The sequence below is a fragment of the Zea mays genome, chromosome 1, assembly GCF_902167145.1.
Source record: "Zea mays cultivar B73 chromosome 1, Zm-B73-REFERENCE-NAM-5.0, whole genome shotgun sequence".
NCBI lineage: Eukaryota > Viridiplantae > Streptophyta > Magnoliopsida > Poales > Poaceae > Zea > Zea mays.
Genome location: NC_050096.1, coordinates 65956003 through 65966285, shown reverse-complemented (window position 1 = coordinate 65966285; position 10283 = coordinate 65956003). Strand labels below are relative to the sequence as shown.

Sequence of the window (10283 nt, the reverse complement as noted above, 5' to 3'; positions counted from 1 at the left end):
GACAGAGACAAAGCAGGCAGGGACACCCTTCGCTTGATCGGCACCAGACGAAGACCGGCGATGAAGGCATCCCACAGTGCGGCCTCGCCCAGCTCAGAGGCCCACGTGCGATCCGGCCCATTGTAACGAGCCCTGCGTGGCCGCCGCGTGTTACGGGCCTAATTTGTAAAGGTATCCCTGTAATTACAGTCTGTAACCCTGCTTTATGGGAATATTCTGGGGATAACCTAGGTAGCTGAGGGCACATGCGTCCTTAACACAAGGCGCTGGGCGTTCAGGTACCTATAAATACCCCCGCACAGTGCCCGTGAGAGGCCTGGTTAACAGAGCTATTTGCCATCTCACGCGTAACCCTACTGTCTACACTGTTCACCCCGGTTGGCCTTCTTGCGATTGATAGCAAGTTCCAACAGAGGGTTAAGTAGTTGGTTTCCATCCTTTGTCGGTGGTACAACGACCAGAGATCGTTAAAGAATAAATGCCGCACAGGATTTATATGATCATTGCTCCAAAATGCATCTTCTGGCACAACAAATGTGAATTCCTCGAGTTTGTATTTGTTGCTAGCCACCATGTACCACTCATGCATTCTAATCTCCGGAGTCGACAACTTAGAAAGTTGCACCGTCGTTAAGAACGGCCTCCCATTCACAAATTTAGGAGGAACATCCTCCTTCTTGTATACCGAGATATTGGTTTTAAGACGTAATGATTCTCGAGTATGAATCATTCCATCTTCTTCCCATACTTCGAAATTGTCTATTTGGGTCGACCATGTGCCTACTCCATGAGATGCTGATACCGCTTTTGATTGATTAGTCATAACTCTCTGCAATTTATGCAGGTAGCGTGCCACTGATTCTGACGGTTTCTTGACATCGTCAGTGGCGATTCGCTTATGAATTTTCTTTGAAATAGTTGGCCCTTCAACATTGGTGCCAACCTTTGGTTCCTTTTTGATGTTGACGTCGACATTCTGAGGAACAATTTTGTCTACGTCCCCCTCGTCGAGTTCCTTCGCAAGAGGCGATATGATTGTTTCAACGATTTTTTTGGAGGTCGGTGTCATATTTTCCTGCACCATGGGGTGTGGAATGATCGAACTAGCTTTTTGTTGCATTGGTGTTGAATTCGGCTCATCACCAAACTTGATGTCGCGTCGATGCCAAAGGACCAACTCGTTCATTGCCTCCTGCAAAGTTATGATCCCCTCAACTGGAAAATCTATCTCCCAATCTTCACAACCACTGTCTGTGATTTCTAGCACTTGGACCACAGCATAGTGTGGCGGGACAGGATTGTCCTTGTAGTTAACAAGTCCTGGTTTTACCATACCAGTAGTAGCTTGCTTTGTTTTTGTCCCAGATCGATTGATTGGAATATGAAGAAAGCAAGGCTTGTCCTCAACAATATCGTCTACAGGGTACTTGGTCAAGTCTTGCACAGATCCAACGCTGCTAGGGACTATAGGTGGACTCATGTGGCTTGGCTTGAGTTCAAATGATATGCATTCTGTTTTCTTCATTTTGTTCATCACGTCATTAATAGCCTTTTGTACCCTTTCATCAATAGTCTCTTCAAGGGTCCTTTTTGACTTCTCGTGTTTCCTATATGACGACGCATACTCTGGAAACGCCTCTCTCCAGGAAATCTTAGAAGAGATTCCCCGAGCCCGTCCAGTGTGTTCAGGATTGCCTAGTGTTGCAGTTAGTATGTCATTCTCCCTCCTAGGCTTAAATTCTCCTTTTTTCTCTTATCTGCATATTCTTGAATTTTTGTCGAAACTTCGCCTACCAATTCTGGATGCAAAAGTTTGCCATCCTTACTCAAACCTGCCCGACCTAAGATCCAACGAATAGCTCTCTCATCGATATCTTTTAATATTGGGTCAAAAGTGCCGTTAGTTATAGCTTCCTCGATAATCCTGTTCCACTGCACAACTTTATGGTGATATCCGCTTGACCCCAGGCGATGGGGGTGTTTGTTCATCTTCGCTCTCTGAGAATTAGTTTCGTCCAGTTCTTTGGCCTTCAGTTCGGTCTTCTGACGAACAAATTCCTCCCACTGAGCTTGAGTGATTTTCCCCATTTTCTTGGGCGGAGGAACCTTATTCTTCTTAACAAAGTCCCTATTCATCTCGGCCTTCCACCCATGAAACATCTTGGCCATAGCAGAGAGCATCGACTTCCTTATTGCATCCTCTGTGCCTTTTGGGAACTTGAATGACTCAGACAACTTAGCCCATAGCTTGTTGCGGGTGTCTTCATCTAAATCCTTCCATTTTTGAAGTGTGATTGGCACTATATCTCTAACAGTAGACCCGCAGGAATTTCGAAACTTTGTAACCACGTCAAGTGGTTCTTCAGGAAACCCCTCTGCATTTAGTTTTGTTACGTACATAACTGCACCTTCTTTCATCTGATTTGGACCTCGTCGCCCTCGTTTCCGCTTATGTGAAACGGATGATTCAGGCATCGGAGCATCCTCCGTGTTTCGTGTAGAAGATGCATCCTCTTTCTTCTCTTCATTTGAAATCTATATAGTGAAAAAATTAATGGCCTTTCATATATGAACATTATTTTACAATATAGTCGGCATATTTCTATTTACCTCTTCATCGTTGGGAATATAGTCAGCATCAAGCTCATCTGATGTTTTTTCTTCCTTGGAGGTATAGGAGTACAAGGATTGTCGTCACTAGAACTATCCTCCCCGCTCCCTTCACCGGAGCTGCTCGTTGTCTGCCATTCAAGTTTGGTCGCGTCTTCATCAACTTTGTTAGACGCACCGGTGCAGACCACATCCATACTAGGCTGCTCGTTGTCTGCCATTCAAGCTGGTTCCATCGATAAAGGGATATACTGTTAGTCTGATATACTGGTTCCATCAATAAGGGAACTTGGGGAAAAGGTGATTCAAAAGAAATCGAGCCCAAACCCCCCTACGGGGCAGGATCGGGTCGGGAAGCAAGCTCGCAGATAGAAGGGCACTTTCCAATGCAGTTAGACAGAGAAGGCATGGCTGTGATGTTATAATGCTGAAGGACCCCAAGAAGAGATTATGCCCTATAGTCTACCACCTCTCATTATTTGTGGGCTTCACCGAGGGCGGGAAACATTTGGTGACATCAAACGACCTTCGGGCTGGGGACGTCTGCGAGCTTGTTAAGGGGCCAGACGATGGTGAGCCGGTGTACTCTGTCCGGATGTGTGGTCACAAAATTTAAAGCCGCCCCGGCTTCATCTGTGCGCTTCTCTTCTCTTATGTCGGCTACTAAGATCACTTAGCACCCCACCTAAGAGAAGAGAAGCACACACATGCAGCCGGGGCGGCTTTTAATTTTGTGACCACACATCCGGACATAGTACACCGGCTCAACATCATATGGCCCCTTAACAAGCTCGCAGACGTCTTCAGCCCGAAGGTCGTTTGCTATCACCAAATGTTTCCAGCCATCGGTGAAGCCCACAAATAACGGGAGGTGGTAGACTACAGGGCTTAATCTCTTCTTGGGGTCCTTCAGCATTATAACATAACAGCTATGCCTTCTCTGTCTAACTGCATTGGAAAGTGCACTTCTATCTGCGAGCTTGCTTCCCGACCCGATTCAGGCATTCTGCCGATGCCATTATCCATATAAGTCCCAAACAGAGAATAGGGATGAGGTAGTCAAGATTGTAGGTTCCATCAATAAGGGAACTTGGAGAAAAGGTGATTCAAAAGAAATCGAGCCCAAACCCGCCCGCCTCCGGGGCAGGATCGGGTCGGGAAGCAAGCTCGCAGATAGAAGTGCACTTTCCAATGCAGTTAGACAGAGAAGGCATGGCTGTGATGTTATAATGCTGAAGGACCCCAAGAAGAGATTAAGCCCTATAGTCTACCACCTCCCGTTATTTGTGGGCTTCACCGAGGGCGGGAAACATTTGGTGACATCAAACGACCTTCGGGCTGGGGACGTCTGCGAGCTTGTTAAGGGGCCAAACGATGGTGAGCCGGTGTACTCTGTCCGGATGTGTGGTCACAAAATTTAAAGCCGCCTCGGCTTCATCTGTGCGCTTCTCTTCTCTTATGTCGGCTACTAAGATCACTTAGCACCCCACCTAAGAGAAGAGAAGCACACACATGCAGCCGGGGCGGCTTTTAATTTTGTGACCACACATCCGGACATAGTACACCGGCTCAACATCGTCTGGCCCCTTAACAAGCTCGCAGACGTCTTCAGCCCGAAGGTCGTTTGCTATCACCAAATGTTTCCAGCCATCGGTGAAGCCCACAAATAATGGGAGGTGGTAGACTACAGGACTTAATCTCTTCTTGGGGTCCTTCAGCATTATAACATCACAGCCATGCCTTCTCTGTCTAACTGCATTGGAAAGTGCACTTCTATCTGCGAGCTTGCTTCCCGACCCGATTCAGGCATTCTCCATATAAGTCCCAAACAGATAATAGGGATGAGGTAGTCAAGATTGTAGGCGCTAGTGCTCAACTACTAGCATCTATAGATATGGACACAAGTCCAAATTTGGTGCTACTCGGCACCATCGATATCACTAGAAAAAAATACATCAAAGAGATCCACTTCCCAATAGTACTCGAAGATAGTTCATTGACTTGACACTCTCTAAGAGGTTCATACAAAATACATTATCTCTAAGAGTGAAACCTACGATACTCATATCGTGTTGTTTAGGACTAAACATCAACAACCCCTTGACTGGTCGCTATCATACTCAATTCCAAAATATTTTTCCAATACGTCGGCTTGAGTAAGGAGATCTGGGCTTGGGAGTTCCTCCAAATCATCTGCAGCTTCATCATCTTCAGCATATTGTAGGGCTTCATCTTGAATAATTTTAGCCCTCTTGGAGTCAGCATACTTTTTGATGGACAGAGCACACTTCTCAAGCATGTCGCATACATCTCCAATTTGAAACAAAGTGGTCTTAAGTGTGTACACTGATTCCGGTTCACTAGTATCCACAACCCCATCAGTCACTAGACTGCGAATGATGTCAACATGTGTCTCGATGACTCGAACTGAGCTCTCAACCATGTCAAGTGGCTCTTTTTCCATCTCTAAAACTGAAAATGGCCAAGTCTCACAATCAAAATTGAGATCACAACAAAGGCAGGGATCAGAGGGAAACAAGGATGTGGCTTATAGGGCAAAAAGAGGGGTCCAAATAACATTGTCATGGCTATGAACAAGTCAAAGATGGGAGATAAGAACAAGTCTTATAACATAGGGTTGGGAAGCAAAGATAGGTAGTCAAAAAACTAAGAAGGGAGATAAGAACAAGTCTTATAACATAGGGAGATAATAACATTGTCATGGCTATGTACTTCCATGATGTATGTGGCCATAAGCACATTTGCCCTAATGATTATCAAACAAAGATAGGTAGTCAAAAAACACTAAAATAGACTTGTTGCCCCAATCACTATGGAGATTTTCTACCAAGAAGGGGTCCTAGTAGTTGCATCAACTATCCATGACAAGATCAAACAACTGACATCGATGGAGGGACACAAAATTCTTCATTCGAAGGATACTAACACCTTAATGGTATACAAACATTTAATCACAAGGGATACAAGCTACTAAAGCAAAAATGGTGACCTTAACAAAATATGTAAGTGAAAACACCAACAATATAAGCATAATGACCAACATTAACAATATAAGATTAACAATAATTAATCTAAGCACTGATAATTAATCTAATGTACACTATCTGCAATGTAGTGCACCATGATCAAGGAGTGCACTGAGGAATCAAGGCATGACTAGCAGAAACAAGTAATCAAGGCATGAATTTGTAACAAGTAATCAAGGCATGATCAAGGAGTGCACCGAGGAATCAAGGCATGACTAGCAAAAACAAGTAATCAAGGCATGAATTTGTAACAAGTTAATTAAGGCATGATCAAGGAGTGCACCGAGGGCTCGGAGATGGGCACGGCGGCGCACTCGGCGCTCGGGCTCGGCGACGCTCGGGCTCGGGGACAGGGACGGCGGCGCTTGGCCTCGGGGATGGGGACAGAGGCGCTCGGGCTCGGAGATGGAGACGGCGACGCTCGGGCTCGGAGATGGAGACGACGACGCTCGGGCTCGGAGATGGGGACGGGGACGGCGGAGTTGGGCTCGGGGACGGCGCGGCGTGGTGGGCGCCCAGCTCGGAGACAGTGGCGCTTGGGCTCGGGCTCGGCGACGGCGTGGCGGGCGCTCACGGCTCGGAGACGGCGTGGCGGCGCAGTATCAGCCTGGCGGCGTAGTATCAGCTCCGGGCGAAACCTAAACCCTAAACCACCGTACCGAGGCTTTTATATTGTAAACACATCACAGGCGGATTTTTAGAAAAACCGCTTGTGATGTATAACATCACAAGCGCTTTTCTATTTCGACCGCCTGTGATATGTAAACTTCACAGGCGGTCGAAATAGAAAAGCGCTTGTGATGTTAAACATCACAAGCGGTTTTTCTAAAAATCCGCCTGTGATGTGTATGTAAGTATAAAAGGCTCGGTGGTTCCAGCGCAGGAACCCTAACTTCCGGAGCCCGACACGCCGCTAGGCTGCGCACTGTAGCGGCGGCGGATTTTTTTGATCTACGGGGAGAAGGTTTTGTTTTTGATTTTCGGGCTTGATTTCAAGAGTTTATGCATATATATGATCTCTGTTTGTTTTCTTTCTCATTTTGATACGATTTTTTGCCTCAATTTTGTAATATAGACCGGAATTGAAGAAAAACTCAGGAATTCCAAGATTTGGACTTGTAGTTGATCTAATTTAAAGATTTTTTATGAAGAGTTGTCTCACCTCAAGGTACCTATATTGCTGCAATCTTGTTTCATTTTCATGCACATTAATTCGTTCATGATTTAGGGATTAAATTCAATTAATTAGGGATATTTTAAAATTTTTTTGTCTCATGTGCTAGGTACATCTCGATATGATCTTGTTTCACTTTCATGAACATTTATTTTTTCATGTTACATCTCGATATTGACGTTAATCAATATAGGGATAGGTAATGGACCGAGGTTGGATGTACAATGTGCCAAGACCACATCCGTCGTACATTCGAAATTTGAGAAGCTTTATTGAAGCGGCCAACAAGCACGCGAATTTGCGAAAGAGCAAGGGGATATTATGTCCGTGCATCGATTGTGATAGCTGTGACACCCCAGGTGTCAATTTCACGTTATGTCGCGAGATTTATCCTAATCTCGGATGCTCAGTAAAAATTTCTATTTCTCGATCGTGCCTATCTCTGTTTATCAGGCTTTCTCTCGGAAGTTCACCGAATTCAGAGTTAATCGATCGCGAGAAACAGCCAATTTCGGAGCGTGTTAAAACTTTTAATTCTCGGAACTCATGCAGGCTCGAAGATCATTCTCGAATTTTAAATCTCGTCTAAAGCTCATTAAATCAAACCCTCGACGACTGTTATCTGATCTGAGCCCGAATCTAATTCCTCGAACCTCGATCGATGTTCGACTATTTTAATCTGAATCCGTACTCTCAAAAGAAATACTCAGTATGTCGTCCTCTAATCATTTTTATCCGATTCGGCCAAATATCTTATGTCCGAACCAAATTCACAACCCGCATCGACAGTGCTTTTAAAAATATCACGATTCGCCTTCTCCGGCTAAAAATCCAAAGACGATCAAATCTTAAGACGATTTATTTTCCAATCACACGTAGGGAATTAATTTTCGAGCGAATTCAAAACAGACTCTCGGTCGAGTTAATCGCGCAACCTTCCGTTCGCCGAAACTCTAATTCGCTCTGTTCTCTGTAGAAACGAATTCCGCAGCAGCATTTTTATTCCAGGAAATAATTTAGCGCGGCCCGTTTGCGTGTTTAGGCCAACCCAAACCAGCCCAATTGGGCCCATTGGAAACCCTAACCCTAGGGCCTTCTATAAATAGAACCCCTCTCCCCTTGCAAACTGGATTTTATTCATCTACCCCCCTAGCCGCCATTTTCTTTTTCCCTGCCCCTTTCTTCCACACGGCAGCACGCAGGGAGCTCCCTCCCTGGATCCATGGCGTCCAAGCCCCCGTGCCCTCTCTCCCATGGCGTGAGGCCCTTACTCCTATCTCTCTACCAGCGCCGAGCCATGGTGGTCGCCGACCTCCCTGCTCCCTGCTGTTGCTCGCCTTGCTTGGATGAGAAGCAGTCGAGCGCCCTTCCTGTCCTCTTGGCGCGAGCTCCCTGTTCCTGTCTTCCTCACGGCTGCGCGCAGGAGCTCCTCCCAGGGCCGCCGAGCTCCATGTCCATGGCGTGGAGCAGCAGCTCCCATTCCCCGGCGACATTCTCCTCGCCGTCGTCCATGGCGCCCCTGCGAACCTCCCTGTCCATGGCCGCAAATCCTTGCGCCCTTCTCTGCGCAGCGCCCCTGATGTGTTTCTCCCGGCGAGCTCTCTGCTCTCGGCCGCTGGCAGCCATGGCGCCCAGAAAAATCCCACAGTCGAACTCCCCCAGCCGAGCCCCCCAAGCAGCGCCCTCCCTGCTCCATAGCTCAAGCCCGAGCTCACCCCCTGGCGCTTGGATCCCTGGAACGCAGCAGCTCTGCCCTCTCTCCCATGGTTGTCCAGCCCCCTACTCCAAGGGCGTGAGCGCGCAGGGATCTGCTCAACGCCGCAGCGCCCAGCCATGGTGGCTGTAGGCCGAGCCCCTTTCCCGTGGACAGCCCCAACCTCCTCCTCTCTTCCCCACAAAACAGCAGACCCTATGTCGATCTTGTTTCGTCTCGCTGCCACCGCTGCGCGCATGCCAAGTGTTCGGCATAATGTCGAGGGAGATGTGTTGTTACAGCACGCCGTGATGCCGCCGTGTGTTCGCTGTTTTTGCGCAACCCCCTCCGCGACGCCGTCAAAACCCGTGGTGAGAAACACCCCGCTGCCCCTGCTGCTATCCTATTTTTTTTGTGTGTGCTCGGTAAAATGTTGAACTGTTGTGTGTGTTTCATCACAGCTAGCCGTCAATGCCATCCGTCGCGCACGCGTGTTCGATGCGAGGCCGGTCGGGTGAACCACATGCATGCACAACTCAAATCCGATCCCGTTCAGGTTGATTGATTTATAGTTTACCATACGTATGATTTGGTTGATGTCATGCAGTGCACGTATATGTGTGGATGTGTGTAAAATGTTTTGGTTATACGCATTAGTAGATTCGCATTTGCGGTTGGAGAACAAGAAGTCGTTTGCTGTGTGCGATTTGTAGTTTGTCTAAATACGTTTTGGTCGATGTGGTGTGTATTGGTGTTTGAATATATGTGGCTGCGATGATTCATTTATGTGTCACGAGGATGGTTCGTGGATGGTATTAGTCGTTGGTTAAAATACTTCGTCATAAAGCAGTGTGTTAGTCGTGGTAAATCTAATAAAACGTAAAGCATGTTTGGTGGTTTCCGCAGTCGGCTAATGAGTTAGTCTATGTTAAATATATTTTATGTGTTCCTCGTGGTGTAAGATAGAGTGGGTCGAAGATATAAACTATGAGACATGTGATTTGTGTTTAAGGACGAGAGGTGCGAACAATCGGTTAGTGTTTCACTTGTCTAGTCGATAAATGTGGTCATAAATAATTGTGCTCGACATAAATGTTTGGTCGTTGTATCACTTCCTCTATAATTATAAGTCGAGTCAAAATGCGGGATACTAGTGGTACGCTAGACGGGTGGTGTCCAAATAAATTAACCGGTCGATGTGGTAGTTGTCGTGTGTGATTTATTGTTAGTGAGTAGTTTGAATTACGAGCTATATGAGGACTATGTTGGAAACTAGTAGGCGGCGTGTAACTGCGTTCGTTTGGTGAATAATAGGTCGGTAGGTAATTGTTGGTGTCAGTAACAAATGTAGTCTTATGGAGTTTTACGCCATGTGTAAATGCCTCCACGATAGACCCCAAAAATGTGCTATTTAGGTGACTTGCGTGTTAACTAATTCAAGTTGAGCAGTGGTTGAGAAACACTTTTTAATCGGCTCCAACCCATGTTTTTGAGTTACGATGTCTAAAATGGTTCGCTAAGTCTTATACTGTGATTAGCCAACTCATGTTAAGTAGGAGTCGATTGCGTAAGTGATTGTGATATATAGGTTGTGTCTAGGATTGCGATAATAATGGGCAAGCCGATGTGTATGGTGTATAGCGGCCTATGTGATTGCGCTAGTTAGCCGAATTGTTAGACGCCTTTGGTTAAAGCTCATAATCACGATAAATTGCTTGTTGTGGTCTAAATGTGTATAGTTGTGGTCGCGGGCAAAAGA

The 10283-nt window shown here is 46.4% G+C and overlaps 1 long non-coding RNA gene across 1 annotated transcript; it reads left to right on the top strand.

Moving 5' to 3' along the window:
- The first annotated feature begins 8153 nt into the window (after positions 1 to 8153).
- LOC118476006 (uncharacterized) lies at positions 8154 to 9315 on the top strand. Its single transcript, XR_004855258.1, has 2 exons — positions 8154 to 8895; positions 8986 to 9315. It is a non-coding gene; the product is annotated as an uncharacterized lncRNA (long non-coding RNA).
- Positions 9316 to 10283: the final 968 nt, after the last annotated feature.